Below are 18,083 nucleotides of genomic sequence, written 5' to 3'. Positions count from 1 at the left end.
AAGAGGGGTGGACTTCCACTCCCAGAATTCCCCAGGTTTACTAGGGATTTCTGGGAATTGAAGTCTACAGATCTTTACTTTGCCAAACTATACAGGAATGTATTTCTTGGCAATGATAGTTGATTTAAGAACTCAAGTTTTGGCTGCAGAGTAGCATGGTGGGTGAACAACGCTGTGTTGTGTATGAACTTGCCAATATGGTTAGGACTGAAGCCAAAATCCTTGAGCAAGTTGCTAACCCAAACCCACCCATATAATTAACGTTGTGCAAAAGAGTTTTTGCTGATTTTCAATTAAGGGCTAATTAAATTAAGTTGCTCTTTAATTCCAGGAGACTTTGCCCCTCCCTCTTCCTTGTCTTGATTTCTTAATGAATTTAGGCAAGAATGCTATATTCTAATTGGTTGTAAAGGGGGGGGGGTACTGATTTCCCGCTCTCCAATGGCGTTGGGGAGGGCTGCTCACCGTTCCTGCTCTCTGATTGGACGTGACCTCATCCTCAAGTACAGCCGGAAGTATCTAGCCCATAGATTTAAGAAAGTGAAGAGGGTTGTCTCTTTCTGGGATACCCAGATGCAAAGTTTACAGAAGAAGCCTTTTTTTTTTTTTTTGGTTTATTATTCCGGGGAATAGAATTCAGAGCCTCCATGGATTTAAAGAGTTATTTAAAGATTTAAAGAGTTTTGCAAAAGTTGCAAAAAATTTTTCAGAAAGAACAATCTTATTTCTAGCCGACCGTATAGAAAAGAGTTATTTTAATCAGTTTTTTAAAAGTCTTTCTATGTTTTGATTGCAGATTAATATCTGGCGCCGTTTAAAAATAATAATCAGCAAAAGCCAATAAAATTCTTCAATTTAGAGCTGGAAGCGCTGGAAAATATAGTATATTTTGCCAAAACAAGTTTCTAAAAGGATCATGTCGCAATATCTTTCGCACGTGTCTCTCTGTACTTTTGTTATGTCTATAGTCCACCAGGTCCCTACAAAGCCCCCCTTATCGCCTTCACCTCAGAGGCCGCCTTAGTTGCTCCTTCCCATTGGCTGGCTGCTCGGGGCCACGCCCCTCCACCTTGGCATCCCTATTGGCCAGCGCGCCTCTCTGACTCTTCTCCCCCGCTCGCCGCCCGAAGCGTCCCCACCGTAGAGTTCGCTTAATTGGTGCCGCACGGTCCTGGAAGGGGTGTAGTCGATTTTCCTACCTCGAATCGGCCCGCGCGCTTCCTATGGAATTCACTCTGCCTCTTTCCTCTTCGAAGAGTTAACAGCTAGCAAGGAGCCTGTCGGATGAGCGGACGGGAGAATTTCTAAGTGCTGCCCCGGTGAGTTTTTTTTTAAGTGGGCGAAAGGGCGTCGGCGGGTGCTGCCAGGACCCCGCCTCGCGAGGGGCGAGGAGGGGCGGAGCCTCGAGGGAAGCCGGAGGGAGGGGGCTCGGAGGGGGGGGGAGAGTGTCAAGATGGCGGCGGCTGAGGAGGAGGAGGTCTCGCTGCCGCCGCCACCGCTGGTGCCACCGACGCCGCCGAGGAATTGCAGGATGAGGTGAGGCCAGGCCGGGCCCAGCGCGGCTTCTTCCCGGGAGGGGCACTTCCGGCCTTCTGGAGGGGAGGGCGAGAAGGAAAAGGAGGGCGGAAGAGGCGGGGGGGGGGGCGAGGCCGGTGGTGGTGGTGGGGGGGGCGAGCGGCAATCTGACAGGTCGAAGGGGGAGCGAACGGACCCTCCACTCGAGGTATGCCGAGGCGCCGGACTACACCTCCCATAGCTCCCGGCCTGCGCGGTTCTGTGCACGTGCGCCGGGACTACACCTCCCATCGTTCGCAGCAGCAGCAGCAACACCTCCCACTTGAATTAGTATTCCCTCCCCCCCTTTCCCCATATGACTCCCACCGGCCCTATTTATTTACTTTGTATTCCTTTCCCCAGCCCTGTGTTTTGTGCCTTGGATTACAATTCCCATCGTCCCTAGCCCCCAGAATCTCCGTAGATCTAGAGGTTGGGGATGATGGGATCCCATTACAACTCCCATGGTCCCCAACTTCACACTCCTCCAGACCCTCCACAGATCTAGAGTTTGGGGCTGATAGGATCCCATCGTCCCTCACACCCACACCTGGCTCTGCCCATATTTTTTTGCTGCTTCGCTTGCAATTTCCATTCTGGCTCTCTGAGTGGCCCCTATTCATCTGGGTGCCAGATCCCATCATCCCCAACTCCTATCCCTATTTTTTTTCTCCCTTCAAGAGGTTTGAGACAGTTCCCATTATCCCCGCCCCCCCGCTGCACTTTCAACCCTTGGCTGCTCTCCCATGGATAGGACGCCACTATCGTCCGCAGCCCTGAATGTTTTAATCTGCAAGCAGCTCCCATCATCCACAGCCAGCCTATGTTTCCCCAGCTTTTGGTGTACAGATTGTAACCTCAGAATTTGCTCTTGGCATTTCCTTTCTTGTAGTGATGGGTAATGGAAAGCGTCAGCCTGCCTAGCATGCAGGCTTTTGGTTGTTGGGAATGATGGATCTTAGAGTCTTTATGGAACCAACAAGCGTTTAGATTGTGAAAGGCTGGATGGGGCTGCGTGGAAGAGAGAATAAGTGTCTGGTGTAGGAGCAGGGAGGCTTGGCTCTATTCACCTTTGTTTATTTGCATCCCAACTTTATTATTTTTACAAATAACTCAAGGCAGAGGAGATAACCCCAACACACACACCCACCCCTCCAACTATTTTCTCCACAACAACGCCAACCCTGTGAGGTGGGTTGGTCTGAGAGAGGAGGGACTGGGCCAAAGTCACCCAGCCTGCTTTCAGGCCTAAGGCAGGACTAGAACTCACCGTTTCCTGATGATTGACCCAGAGTCACCCAGCTGACTTTCATGCTGAAGGCAGGACTAGAACTCTCTGTCTCCTGGTGATTGGATCCAAACTCCAAAGTCACCTAGCCAACTTTCATGGCTAAGGCAGGACTGGAATTCACCATCTCCTGGTGCTTGACCCAGAGTCACCCAGCTTGGTTTCATGCCTGAAAAGCAGGACTAGAACTCATTGTCTCCAGGTGATTGACCCAGAGTCACCCAGCCAGCTTTTGTGCCTAAGCCGGGACTAGAACTCCCAGTCTCCTGTTTTCTAGCCTGGTGTCTTAACCACTAGACCAAACCTTAGGCCTCTGCCCTCCCTGACGGACTTTGGGCCAATCCTTCCCTTTCAGCATAAAGGTCAAGGAGGAAGGTGCTTTACTAGGTGGTGGAAACCTTAGTTCGTGTTTCTCTCAAATACAAAGGGGGCTAGGACCCTCTCCGCAGGGTTCACGGGGAGGAATACTAGATGGGGTGTCTGTGCTATATAATATCATTTTGGATTTTAAAAAAGCCACAAATCCTCGACTTAACAACTAGAATTTCCATTGCTGAGCGAGGTGGGCATTAAATGAGTTATGCCCTATTTTACCACCTTTTTGTCCTGGTGGTTAAGGGAATCCCTGAAGTTTTTAAATGAATCACATGGCTGTTAAATTGAATCCAACACTCCCCAATTGTCTTTGCTTGTTGGGTGCCAGCTGGCAAGATCACAGATAACAATCATGTGACCCAGGGAGGCTGCAGAACCGTTGTAAATACTCACTGGTTGTGTATTTGTGCCCAAATTTTGTTCAGGTGACCTTGGGCGTGCTGTGATCGTTGTAAGCGCGAGTAGTGGTTACAAGTCTTTTTTTTTCTTTCTCCAGTGTTGTGGTAACTTAAAATGGTTGCTAAATGAACAGAGAGAACTTGAGCTAGTTCAGCTCAGAGAAATTAAAAAAAAAAAAAAAATTATGCCGTAGTCTTGGGGGTGTTTTTTAAGCTGCATTTACAGGCCACCCTCGACATACAACCAGAATTGAGCCCAAGGCTTTTATTGTTAAGCAAGACAGCTTGTTAAGTAAGTTTTGCCTCATTTTATGACCTGTCTGGCAGGAGTTGTTCAAGGGAATCCTTGCAATTGTTCAGTTAGGAGCAGGGCTGTTAAGGGGATCTGCCTTCCCATTTGACTTCGCTTATCAGAAGGTCACAAAAGGGGATCCCATGACCCCAGGGCCCTGCAACCGTCATAAATAGGAACCAGTTGCCAAGTGTCTGAATTTTGAATCTGAATCAAGTGACTGTGGGGATGCTATAATAGCCATAAGTGTGAAAAACACTCCTAAGTCACTGTTCTCAGGGACTATCTGTAGTTACACAAACTCTAGCAAAGCTACTCACTGCTGACCTTCCACCCCTCCCCTATGGCTGCTTCTCTCCCCCGTTCTTCATGCACTGGTCTTGGTCAGCCATTCCCAACCTGTCTTCACATCAACTGTCCCACCTCCGGCATTTTCCTGACTGCTCCAGCTGCACTTTCCCAATTCTTGTAAGTTGCACAGGCAAAGAACGGGACAAGGGAGGGTAGGCAGCCTGCCTTGGGTTTCTCTAGTTTAATGCAAAGAAGGACTGGGGGGGAGATAAGAGCAGTCTTCCAGTATCTGAGGGCTGCCCCAAAGAAGAATTGGGGGTGGGGTGGGGTGTCAACCTAATTTTCCAAAGCATCTGAAAATAGGACAAGAAACAACGGATGGGAAACTCATCAAGGAGAGAAGCAAGCTGGAATTAAGGAGAAACTCCCTAACAGCGAGGACAGTTAACCAGTGGAACAGCTGGCCACCAGAAGTTGTGGGTGCTCCAGTGATCACTGGAGGTTTTTAAGAAGAGACTGGACAGCCACCTGTCTGAAATGGAACAGGGTCTCCTATCACGGGCATGGGGTTGGATTAAAACAGGGGTCTCCAACCTTGGCAACTTTAAGACTTGTGGACTTCAACTCCCAGAGTTCCTCAGCCAGCAAAGCTGGCTGAGGAACTCTGGGAGTTGAAGTCCACAATCTTAAAGTTGCCAAGGTTGAAGACCCTGATTAAAAGACCTCTAAGGTCTCTTCCAACTCTGTTATTCTGCTTTCAGTGTCTTGGAAAGGACAGGAAAAAAAGAAATTAGAATTAGAATTCTTTTTATTGGCCAAGGGGGACACACAAGAAATTTGTCTTGGTGCAAATGCTCTCAGTGTACATAAAAAGAAAAGAGACATTCGTCAAGAATCATAAGGTATAACAGTAAATAATAGTCATAGGGTACAATAACCACTCAAATCATACTAGGAAACAGTCCAGTGCCCTAATATAAAGTATAAAAAAGTGAATACAGGTAGTCCCTGACTTACAACAGTTCGTTTAAAGTAACGGTTCAAAGTTATAATGGCACTGGAAAAAGGGATTTTATGAGCAAATGGCTCGTGTGATCTGCTGTCGTCGGGACAGGGTGGATGGAAGTTAGGGGGTGCTTTATTGATTAATTTATGGATTTATTTATTCCAGATTTTGTTCTGTTGTACTTTATTAATTTAGTTGATTCTTTTTGTTAGGTTTTATTGGTTTTTTATTTTTTTATTTTTATTTTAAATATGGTTTTACATTCTGTAAGCCGCCTCGAGTCACCATGGGCAAATAGGAGGCAATATAAATTCAATAAATAATAATAATAATGATAATTTTCCACACTTCATTGTACCATTTTGGTCACGTGATCAAAATTCAGAGGCTTGGCAACTGGCTCCTATTTATGACGACCGCAGTGTCTCCCGCAGTCACGCGATCCCCTTTTGTGACCTTCTGACAAACAAAGTCCATTGGGAAGCCAGATTCATTTAACGACCGTGTGATTAACTTAACATCTGCAGTGATTTGCTTCACAACTGTGGCAAGAAAGGTTGTAAAACGGGGCAAAACTCACTTAACAAATGTCTCACTTAACAACAGAACTTTTGGTCGTTAAGTCGAGCACTAACTATACTCCAGGGTCACCTTATCAGGGATATGGACAGCATATAAATAGAATAGAATAGAATAATTCATTGGCCAAGTGTGATTGGACACACATTTGTCTTTGGTGAAAATGCTCTCAGTGTATATAAAGGAAAAATAAAATACAATAATCAAGGATCATAAGATACAACACTTAGTGATAGTCATAGGTTACTAATAAGCACTCAAATCATACTAGGAAACAAAGCAATATAAATTGTAAAGATACAAGCAATATGGTTATAGTCATAAGTGGGAAGAGATAGGTAATAGGAAGGATGAGAAGAATAGTAATGCAGACTTGCTAAGTAATTGGACAGCGTTGAGGGAGTTAGTTGTTTAGCAGAGTGATGGCATTCGGGAAAAAACTGTCCTTGTGTCTACCTGTTCTGGTGTGCAGTGCTGTATAGCATCAGTATAAGAGTAGGAGTTGAAACAGTTTATGTCCAGGATGCGAGGGGTGTGTAGATATTCTGTAGAAATAATGTATAAAGGCTGTAGGGGAGGATAGAGCTTACATATTTTAATTGGAAGGTTTGAAGTGATGCAAAATAAAATCCTAAACTGGACGGACTGTGTCAGTAATTCAGACAGACAGATGAACAAAGTTGGAAGGGACCTTGTAGGTCATCTAGTCCAGCCCCCCCGCCCAAGCAGGAAACTGCACCATTTCTGACCGATGGCAGCCCAGTCTCTTCTTGAAAGCCTCCAATGATGAAGCTCCCACAACTTCCAAGGGCAACTTCTGTTCCATGGGTGGATTGTTCTCACTGTCAGAAAATTCCTCCTTATTTCCAGGTTGAATCTCTCCTGGGTCAGTTTCCATCCATTATTCCTTGTCTGGCCTTCGGTTGCTTTGGAGAATAGCTTGACCCCTTCCTCCTCTCTGGGGCAGCCCCTCAAATATTGGAAGATGCTCTCCTGTCTCCCCTGGTCCTTCTCTTCCCTAGACTAGCCAGGCCCAGTTCCTGCAAAGGTTCATTGTATGTTTCAGCCTCCAGTCCCCTCATTATCTTGACAGAAACCTTACACACCCATATGTAACATTAGCCTTCCTAGCGTGACAGCTTCCAGACGGGATTAAGGTTGAGGATACAATTCAATCCCAGGCAGAGTGCAGCTCAGGGTAATGGGCCTTGTAATCCAGTGCACATGGAAGGCCCTCGGGTGTGGGGTGGAAGGAAACTGTCTTAGCACATGGCGTGGTTACGCAAAAGAGGTGACCTTACACACCATTTATAAATACAGACGGTCCTTGACTTACAACCGTTGGTTCTAATGACCGAAGTTACAACAGCCTGGAAAAAAAAAAACTGACCGTTTTTCACACGGCCATTGCAAGCATCCCTGGGATCATGTGATCAAAATTCTGACCTGTGGCAACTGACTCATATTTATGATGGCCCGGGGGTGTGTGTGTGTCACGTGATCCCTCTTTGCGACCTTCCGACAAGCAAAGTCAGCAGGGAAGCCAGATTCACTTAACAACGGGGTTACTAACTGGGTTACTAACTTAGTTTAATTAACTTGATTGTCATTGCACCTTGTTCAATGAAATCAAACCCCATCTTCAGTGCACATCATGACCATGAAAATAAACACAACCACACATCCTTCACCTTCCACACATTGAACTGGAAACCCCAGACACCACACCAACACTGCGCTATACAGCAGAATTCAAAAGAGCTACTGCCCTGGGATAGAAGCTGTTTTTCAGCCTATTTGTCCTTGTTTTTTTTTAAATTATTATTCTGTGGCAGATGGTAATAGTTTAAAAAAAAAAAAAAAGGTGCCCAGGATGAGATGGATCTTTGAGAATGTTTTGAACCTTCTTAAGGCAGTGGGAGCTATGAAGCTCTTCCAAAGAGGGAAGAGGGCAACCCAGGATCTTCTGGGCAATGACCTTAACCCTCTGGAGTGACATCCTATCTGCCCTGGTGCAATTGGCAAACTCTTCACAGGTGCAGTAAGTTAAGATACTCTCTATGGTGCAGCAGTAGAAGGTCAACAGCAGTTTTTCATTCAGTTGTTGTTTTCTGAGAAGTCTCGCTCAGCAACAAAAAATTTGAGGCCCAGTTGTGGTCGTAAGTCAAGGACTGCCACTAAGAGTCAGAGCCTGGCTATGATGCCTGTGAGACGGGCAGATTCTGGCAAGGGGAAGTCCCCACCACCCATCGTCCTCAACCGGATGGGCTTACTTCCTGATTCGTCTGGAGGCGATCTCGTTTCTTTGAATCTTGCAAGGTCTTCCGCCTTGTGCCTTAAAAACGATACCTTGACTGGCTGCTTAGTAAATACACTTATTTCCCCGTGAGCCTGTAGAGCAGGGGTGTCCAACCTTGGCAACTTTAAGACTTGTGGACTTCAACTCCCAGAATTCTGGGAGTTGAAGTCCACAAGTCTTAAAGTTGCCAAGGTTGGACATTCCTGCTGTAGAGATTCTCCGTCATCCAGGCCATGGTTGTCCCAAAGGTGGGTTTTTTGTTTTTTTTCAGGAGGCAACTGGACTTCCTTGGTTTTTTTTTCTTTTGAAGACCTTTCGCTTCTGATCCAAGAAGCTTCTTCAGCTCTGACTGGATGGTGGTGGGGAAGGGAAGGATTTATACGCCTTGCTGGTCATTTGCATCCTTTTAGAGAGCCATTGAGGCCACTTGGAGGTTTATCTGTGCCCCTGGGGTTTACCTGAGTGGTGCAAATGGGTTTGGAGCTTTCTTGGCTGCAGGATGATTTCTGCTCTCTGTCCTGCAGCCAAGAAGGCTTCACACCCATTTGCACCACTCAGGTGACCCCGAGGACACAGGTGAACCTCCAAGTGGCCTCAATGGCTCTCTAAAAGGATGCAAATGACCAGCAAGGTGTATAAATCCTTCCCTTCCCCACCATCCAGGCCAAAGCTAAAGAAGCTTCTGGGATGAGAAGCAAATCGTCTCCAAAAGAAAAGCAAAGTCCAGTTGCCTCCTGAAAAAGCACCTTTGGGACAACCATGACTTGGAGGACTGAGAATTTCTACAGGCTTTTAGCTATACAATTTGGGATGAACACCCTTGGAATGGTGTGGGAGCAGGAATGGATTTCCAGAGGAAAAATTGCAGACTAGAGGAACCAGTTGCACCACTCAGGTGACCCTGAGGACACAGGTAAACCTCCAAGTGGCCTCAACGACTGTCTAAAAGGATGCAAATGACCAGCTGTGTCTGCAAGGAGTATAAATCCTTCCCTTCCCCTCTGTTAGGGATATACATCCTAGCAGAACCTGCACGGCAGGCAGGCAAATATGTGAGATAAACGTTGTTGTAGTTTACACTCAGTAAAACAGATACAATGTGCTAGTTAAATAGTTTATTCCAGTAAGATTTATAGCATAGTCAAACAGTCCATATATCATACACTAGTTCAGTCCGTCCGGGGATTAATCAGTTGCAAAGTCCAGTGTCGAAAAAGAGGTCAGTAAACTTACAAATATCAGTCCATTAATATATCTCCTGGCAGTAGAGATATAAAGAAGTCAAACCTCTTTTCTTCCTTCAGCAACAGCAGATAAACACGCAGTTAACAATCCATCATCGTCAGCAAGCAATTCAGTAAGCCAGCAAACAATCAAGTTCTCTTGCTCCCTCTTATGGCGATTTACAGCCGCACCCAAAATTACATGCTTTGCAGTTGAAGTGACACACACATAAACTCACTATCATAGTTTATATATATTATTTTACCCAAACTACATTAGGTAACCATGTTATTCCTAACACCCTCCATCCAGTCAGAGCCGAAGAAGCTTCTTCGGACGAGAAGCAAGACATCTTAAAAAAAAAAAACAAAAAAAAACCCAGAAAGTCCAGTTACCTCCTGAAGAAAATAAAACCACCTTTGGGTTCTTTCCCTGTGGTTGTGTAGCTGTCTGCCCACAACATGGTGTGCCTTGTGTTGCTGGAGGGGAAATTCGCTTTTTCGTTTTCCAAAGTAACATCAGGGTTACGTAGGCCTGGTTTTAGTGAAACTGGCTGGATTGTCAGACTGCGCTGGGATGAAGCTTCCTCTGCAGCCCCCCGGTCCACAGATCCTGGGCTGTGGACCAGCTCCGGGCCCTGGCCTGCCAGAAATCATGTCGTGTAAGCAAGTGAAAGCCCCACTGGTGGGATGGAGGCAGTCCACAAAACAACGCTTCCTCGGTCCGTGGAACACCCTCTCTTTACAAAACCACTTCCTGATGCCCAAAAGGTTGAGGGCTGTTGCCTGAAACTTCCATAGCAAAGCAAGAGGCCGTTGCTAGACAGGGAGGCTCAGGACGATCTCATTGTACACATGTTTTACTCTGACAGCAAAGGTTTGAATTCTGCTCTGTTGAGCTGCCGTGCTGCCAGCCCCCCCTCTACCACAAAGATCCTGCAGGAAAAGGGCATTATGGACAACCGTGGGATCTGGCAGGGTAAGAGCTGTGGGCTATAAACACAAAAGATTTTGCTGTATTCCAGCATAACAGATGCAGTGCCCTTGCTGACCTTAATAGGGACGCTAAAGGGACAGGTCAAGGTAGTTGTGATACTGATAACTCAAATAAGCTGGGGATCACGTCCAAGTTGAAGAATTTACTTTGGAAAGGGGTGTCATGCCCCTGTTGGAATCTGATTCCGAGGGGGAGGTCGAGCAGCTGACGGGGTGGGAGTGTGACTCTGGTGGCTGTGGAAGAAACTGGGGAAGGGCACAGTCCGGCTTGGCAGAGCAGGGGAGAGGTAGAGCAAGGCAGAGGGAATTTGGAGGAAGGCCCAGGCCCACCCCCTCTTCATCCTAGGGCATGCAGGAAGGAACAGAGAAGGGAGCAACGGGGGTTCCATGGCTTACGGGGGGAGGAAAGGGCCCTGATTCCCTTCATTAGCTGCAGCTGGGAAAATAGTGTTTAAAAAGGCAAGCTACGCACAGCAAAATTTCTGGAAGCAAGCTATGAGTTATCTTTGTTTGTCGAGGCTTATGTGCTTTGTTGGCCTTTGAAGTCTGCAATTCCTTATCCTGCCCCATCCAGTTAATTGCTGCAGTGTGGTTTGTGTGGATTTTTATTTACAGTTTGTATGTACTTTGTTTTCGGACTGAATTTCCTCCACTTAAAGACTGTCCTTGGGAGAATTTTTTTCTCCAGCCGAAGGTAACCTGGACATTGGGGCCAAAGTTGGAGGTACTAAAGGGACTTTTCCTACTTATGTGACTGTGTTGCCTTTGTGCCACCCCCCGGGTCACCACTAGGGGAAAGTTTGACTCGGGTGTTACGCATCAGTCACACAAGAAGAGCAAGGTATCCAAAAAGAGAAGCCACCTTCTGGTTGGGGATTCAAATTGTAAGGGATGTAAATTTAGGGAAGGATACGGAGGTTTTGAAAGAGGTCAGGTCACAGGTAGGATTCAAATTTTTTTAACAACCGGCTCTGTGGGTGTGGCTAAGTAGGCGTGGCCATGCGACTGGGTGGCGTGGCTTTTTTGCAGCACAACCCTCCCCTATTTTTTTTTGCCTTTTGGGCCTCATGGAAACCACCTGGGGGGTGTGTGCATTTTTGCTCCCAGTTGGCTTCCCTGAAGCCCAGGAAGGCAAAAATGGAGCGCGAGGGGGGCTTGCAGCACTCTTCCACCCCCGCCTCTTTTTGCCTCCTGGGCCTCAGCGTAGCCCCCCTGGGCGAAGCAGTAAGACAGCGAGGGGCACCCTGGCACAGCTGATCACCAGGGGGAAAAGAAAAGAAACACCTTCAGGCCGTGATGGCGAACCTACGGCATGTGTGCCACAGGTGGCACACAGCCATTTGTGCAGGCACGCGATCCCCAGCCAGACTTTCCTGTCCCGCGCTGCGTGCACCTCCCAGCTGACTTTCAGCCTGGTTTGAGGCCATTTTCGCCCTCCCGGAGGCTCGAGGGAAAGTTTCAGGAGGCCGAAAAAACGGGCCGTTTTCAGGCTCCCAGAGGCTTCACTCCAGCCTCCGGGAGGCGAAAAATGGCCTCAAACCGGCTGAAAGTCAGCTGGGAGGCGGGCACATGTGCAGTGCAGGTAAAGCGGGCAGGACGGGGGTGTTGTGCATGCATGCACAGGGGGCGGGCTGCATTGCATTGTGGGTGTTGGCAGGCACACTCTTTCGGTAAACCACAACGAAAAGGTTTGCCCTCACTGCCTTAAGGAGAGACTGGGCAGGGGAGAATGCCGTCAGTGATGTTGGCCATGCGTGATAAGGACTGACTGGGCGGGGAGCGGAAGGTGGAGAGGGGCGGGGCCAGCCAGGGGCACGATTTGCCGGTTCTCCGGACTGCGCAAAATCAGAACAACCGGTTCTATAGCACCGGTCCGAACCGGTAGAATTCCCACCCCTGAGGGGTCAGGTGTCTGCCAGGTGCAACTGCCAGCAGAGACAAGAGGCGTATTCTTCATTGAATTGAATTGAACTGAACTGAATTGAACTGAGTGTTGTTCCATTTTACAACCTTTTTTTTTTTGCCACCGTTAAAGTGAATCACTGCAGTTGGGAACACGGTTCAGTGAATCTGGCTTTTCTCTCCGTTGGCTTTGCTCGTCGGACGGTTTCAAAAGGGGATCATGTGAACCCCGGGACGCTGTGACCGTCATAAATAGGAGCCCGTTGCCAAGCGTCTGAATTTGGATTACGTGACCACCGGGATGCTACAATGGTTGTACGTGTGAAAAACGGGTCCTAAGTCACTTTTTTCCAGTGCTGCCGTAACTTTGGTCACTAAATGAATGGTTGTAAAGCAAGGACTACCAGTATTTTTTACTTTTATTTATTTATTAAGTTTATGTGCCCTCTGTCTCAATGTCGAGAGCAACCCTGGGCGGCTCACAATGCAGTAAAATGGGAATACAGTTCTGAATCTATATCTATATAAAAGCGAAATAATACCCCTCACGCATCATCACAAAATCTCCAGAACTGTAAAGCCTACAAACTTGAAATTTGGCACGTATTTTCCTCTTGGCTTCTAGATGCTCACTAAGAGGATTTTTTGAAAAGACCACCAGAGCTATTAGTATTTTCTATATTATTATTATTAACACGCTCTGATGCTAAGGAGTTCTACTCCCTGTCCCCACCTGAAAAGAAATCTCTTCCAAATGCAAAACACAAGTAGAGGAGAGGAGTTTCAGTTTCAGAGCAGCAACCAGCTTTAGTGCAGAACAGTTGAGCTAAGCCACACCCAGGCTCCTTGCTGTCTCCTTCTTGCTCACAGCAAATACTCTTTCAGTTTTCAAACAGCCCTCAACTCTCTCAGACACTGACAGGACGCTAGCCAGATGAATACCGATGGATGCTGGTAGGCAGAGGCAGAATTTTTTTCCTCTTATTTCCCCTTAAAATTCAGAGGAACTTAAGTGGTGAGTTTGATCTTTGCGTCACCATTACGATGTTTGATTTACGTATTGATTCAATTTATTAATCTGAGCCGGTATAACTTGGGTGGTGAGAAAAGGGATTTAATTTGGAACCAGACCATCTGGAAGTCCTAGGTCCAATCCTGCACCGTGGTTTGTTTGTTTTTTTTTCAAAAAAAAAAAATCGCTTTATACAGGTAGTCCTCAACTTACAACAGTCCCATTTAGTGACCGAAGTTATAACAGCACTGAAAAAAGTGAGTTAAGACCATTTTTCACACTTGTCAAGCATCTGAATTCAAACAATGTGACTTTCCCATTAACCTTGCTTGTCAGAAGGTCACAAAAGAATATCTTGTGACCCGGGGACATTGCAACCGTCATAAATGCGAGTCAATTGCCAAGCGTCCGAATTTTGATGACCTGGCCATGGGGATTTTGGAAGGGTTGCCTTATAGCGGGATGGGCGGCAAAAAATGTAATAATAAATAAAGGAATATGGTCGTAAGTGTGAAGAATGGTCATAAGTCCATTTTTCTTCAGTGCTGTTGCAACTTTTGGTCCCTAAATGAATTGCTGTAGATTGAAGATATTAAGGCAATCTGGCTATTTATTTATACTCATTGAAGGAGAGATCCTAAACTTGAGATCCTAAAATAGAATGCAAACTTTCATGTTTGCTGGAGTCCTTCATCAGGCAGACAGGGTCAAATTCAGGCAGTCCTCGGCTTAAGACCACAATTGCACTCAATATTTCTGTTGCTAAGGGAAACACTTAAAGTGAATTTTACCGCCTTTCTTGCCACCGTTGTTAAGTGAATCATTGCAGTTAAGTTGGTAACACGGTTGTTAAGTGAATCTGGTTTCCCCCCTTGAACTTTGCTTCTCAGGAGGTCACAAAAGGGGATCGTGTGACAAACCGGGACCCTGCGACCGTCACAAATGCAAGTCAGTTGCCCAAAACACCTGGATTTTGATCCTTGGGATCGTGGGGAGGTTGCAATGGTCATAAGTGTGAAAAATGGTCCTAACTCGCTTTTTCAGTGCCGTTCAGGGTGGATAAAAATCTATGATCTATTTTTTTAAAAAAAATTAATTGGATTTTTTAAAAATTTAAATTGGATTGTTTGTTTTTTATCAAATTTATTTGAATAAAATGCTTTTGGAATAAAAATCTATCTAAAGGTAGTTTTATATTTAAGGCAGATGAATAATTTAGCGTATTCAGCATGAAATGCAGCTTAGTTATGTAACATGAGGCTGTATATATTTTGCAATATTTACATTTTTGGGTCAACTCATTCAACGAATCCGAGCTCAGCAAGCTGAGATAACTTGCATTGCATTGATGCATTCACACAATTTCACAGCAGACTTTTAACAATTACGATTTAAATCGAGTTGATTAAAATCAAGCCTTTTTTCTATTGTGTGTTTCCCCCAAAATAAGACCCTGTCTTTGTATGTATGTATGTATGTATGTATGTATGTTTTCTTAAGTTTTCGCGGTTACTTACATGTATGGCATTCAGCTTTGTTCGGGTATTTTCCCACGTCATAGTAGTTGTGCTTTTAAAGTTGTAGCAACGTTTCGGCAGAATCTCATCTGCCATCATCAGGCTTCTGTATTGTGTTCGTCTGTGAGTCAGACTGTAAACCACTGTAAAAGTCTGACTCACAGACAAACACAATACAGAAACCTGATGATGGCAGATGAGATTCTGCCGAAACGTTGCTACAGGCTTTCAGGAACTTCTCCTCCTGTGGCCCTCAAGTCTTTCCTGAAGGCCTCTGAAGCCGATAAGAGAGCTCTGGATCTATCTGGAACTTTCTAATCAGCTCCAGAGACCTTCATGAAAGCCTGGCCAGCCTTGCCGGCTGCAGAAGAAATGGGGCTGCAAGGCAGGTGTCGGGGTGTGCGAGGCCTGGCTACACCTGTCCAAAGGTTAGTAGTAGGGCAGCTCCACCCCCCCCAAACCCACTCTAGCTTAATTTTTATCCATCCACTCTGTAGTAGGAGGGATCTTAATTAGGGCTTATTGGGGGGGGTAGGGCTTATATTGGGCACACGCGTGTAAAAAATCAAGCTAGGACTTACTTTTGGGGTAGGTCGTATTTTTTTGGGGGGGAAACGGTAGTGATTTAAATCACATTTTAAATCCACCCTGGTGCCATCGCAATTTTGAACCGGTCACTAAATGAACTGCTGTAAGTCGGGGACTACCTGTATTGTAATATCGAAAAAAAAAAGCAATTTTAAAAATGGGGTGGAACAGGAGAAGGGAGGAGCTGCTATTCCAAGCCACAAGGCTGCCTTTAGTCATGGTTCTCGTGGAATGGAGATCTCGGCTGCAGACCTTTGACCAGTTTCAGATTGCACGCGAGCGCAGACATATACACACACACACACACACACACACCGATTTCCCTCATTCCCCCCCCTCCCCGCATCTGCTGGGACAAGGAAGGCAATTAATAATGGCTGCTCCCTCCTTTCTGAACCGGAATAAAAACCTAGCTGACATGTGGAACTGTCTCTAATCTTAGGCCCGAGCTCACCTTATTTCCCCTGCTGAATTCAAAACAGGAAGACAGAAGGAAAACGGTTGTGACATTAATTTGCATATTCAGGTATAAGTCCCAACACGTTTTGTGGCTTTTAGATAAGTAGGCCACTGGATCCTTATTTAAAGCGTCCTTTATGCTGAAGGTTTGATACTCCTGTTGCAGGGTCCTTGATGCCCTCTGAGCTGGGTGGTTTTCTTGCAGACGTTTCATGACCCAGCTAGGTAACATCATCAGTGCTAGAAAGGAGTGAGGTTTGCGGAGTGGAGGAAGGAGATGGGAATGGGGGCGGGGAGGAGACTGTGAGAACCTTGGTGCTCTCTGAGCGTGGTTGTTTTCTCGCAGGTGTTTCATGACCCAGCTAGGTAACGTCAGTGCTAGAAGAGAGTGGGGTTTGTGGAGTTGTTGTGGCCCATCAGGGGCCAGCAGAGCTGGCAGCAGGTTCGGACAGTGAGGAGGTTGGGGAGGAACATGGGCCAGTCCTGGAGTCTGGGGAAGACTCTGACAAGGGCTCTGTGTCGGAGACAGAGATGGGGTCAGCGCCCTCCGGCATTTCCCAGCTGCCTTCGGAGTCAGAGATAAGTGGGGAAGAAGAACAGCTGGAGCCTGTTCCCAGTGTGCGCATCCACAGAGCTGCCAGAGGAAGGGAACAGCTAAGGAACAAGGGTTGACTTGGGAGTAAAGGCACAGGTAGACGGTGAATGGCGCCTCCTATAGGGAATAAAAGAGGAGCGAAAGAGGAGTGGGCTTTTGCAGGAGTCAATTAGTTCATTCCTGCATTTTTGCCAAGTGTTGTGGCGTCTGAAAGATACCGGCCTGTCAGCTCTCCAAGCCTGGTAAAGGTCTGTAATTGTGAACTATCTCAAAAGACTGTTGGCTGGGACTTTGCCGGAGAGGAATTCACTTTAAATTAAATAAAAGGGGTTTATCGGGACGAGGACTCGGCTTCATGCTGTTGCGGAAACTTGCTGTCAGGGTTCCAGTGATTGCCCTAACTAAATCATGAGCCTCGAGCCAAACTTCAAAAGAATCCAAAAGATTTGTTCGAAGCAACGTGTCGGTATTGACCTATATATGACGCCAACAAAACAGGAGTGGAAGAAGGAGATGGGGATGAGGAAGGAGGACTGTGAGGTCCTGGATGCTCTCTGAGCTAGGGAACATCATCTGTGCTAGAAGGATGTGGAGTTTGCTCTCTGTTTATACAATATACAGCTGGCTTGCCCTGTCGGTGATGCATGTTTGCGTTCTTAGTGGATCCTTAATTAGACATAGATAGATAGATAATTAGACATTAGACAGATAAATAATTATTAGATAGATAGATAATTATTAGATAGATAGATAGATAATTATTAGATATAGATAGATAGATAGATAGACAGACAGACAGACAGATAGACAGACATGATATAGATAGATCGATAGATAGATGATAGATAGATAGATAGATAGATAGACAGATAGATGATAGATAGATAGATAAATAGACAGACAGACAGACACAGACAGACATAATGGGTGGATGGATGGTTGGACAGACAGACAGACAGATAATAGAATAGGTACGTAGGTAGATAGACAGAGACAGACAGAAATGATAAGACAGAGAAAGAGAGAGGGATGGATGGATAGATAGAGACAGAGATAACGATTGAAGAGAATATTTGTTGCTCAGGGTCGAATTGCTTCCCTATTGCTCTGCAGTTTGCTTGCAGACGTTTCATGCTAGGTAACACCATCAGTGCTAGAAGGGAGTGGGGTTTGCTCTCTTTTCATGTACAAGTGGCTTGCTCTGTCGTTGTTGTTGGGAGTGTCCTTGGTAGTGCCTCAATTAGGATGTGGTTAATGGTTTAATTGTTTTGTCTCCGTTGGTAGTTCCTGGATTGAGGTATTGTTTACTGCTTGTTAGTCTGGTGCTAATCTTGATGGTAATCGCTGTTTATCTGGCTGGGATGATTAGCAAGGAGATGTTTTGGTCTTTTGGTTTCCTTCTTAGCATTGTAGTTTCTTAAACGATGTGTAAATTCGATTTATATCTGCCTTCTGATTGCTGACACTGAAAGAGGAAGCCATTTATATATAAACAGAGAGCAAACTGCCTTCCCATCAAGCACTGATGGTGTTACCTAGTTTGGTTATGAAATGTCTGCAAGAAAACAATCAAGTGCCGTTTCCATGCTGGCTGAGGAATTCTGGGAGTTGAAGTCCACAACTCGTAAAGTTTCCAAGATTGGAGACCTCTGTTCTAGACCAGGGGTCGCCAACTTTTTGGACCTCAGGGACCACCAAACTCATAATTT

The 18,083-nt window shown here is 46.1% G+C and overlaps 1 protein-coding gene across 1 annotated transcript in view; it reads left to right on the top strand.

Moving 5' to 3' along the window:
- Positions 1 to 1,436: 1,436 nt before the first annotated feature.
- NCOR1 (nuclear receptor corepressor 1) overlaps positions 1,437 to 18,083 on the top strand; it is a 192,026-nt gene continuing 175,379 nt past the window's right edge. Inside the window, 1 exon segment of the mRNA XM_087968131.1 lies at positions 1,437 to 1,536. The gene's annotated coding sequence lies outside the window, so the exon portion shown is untranslated.

This window comes from Notechis scutatus, chromosome 1 (assembly GCF_049901735.1).
Source record: "Notechis scutatus isolate UNSWTSFEM ecotype Mainland chromosome 1, rNotScu1.2, whole genome shotgun sequence".
Taxonomy (NCBI): domain Eukaryota; kingdom Metazoa; phylum Chordata; class Lepidosauria; order Squamata; family Elapidae; genus Notechis; species Notechis scutatus.
Note: the sequence above shows the minus strand (reverse complement) of the source record. Positions and strands in the feature narration are given on the sequence as shown.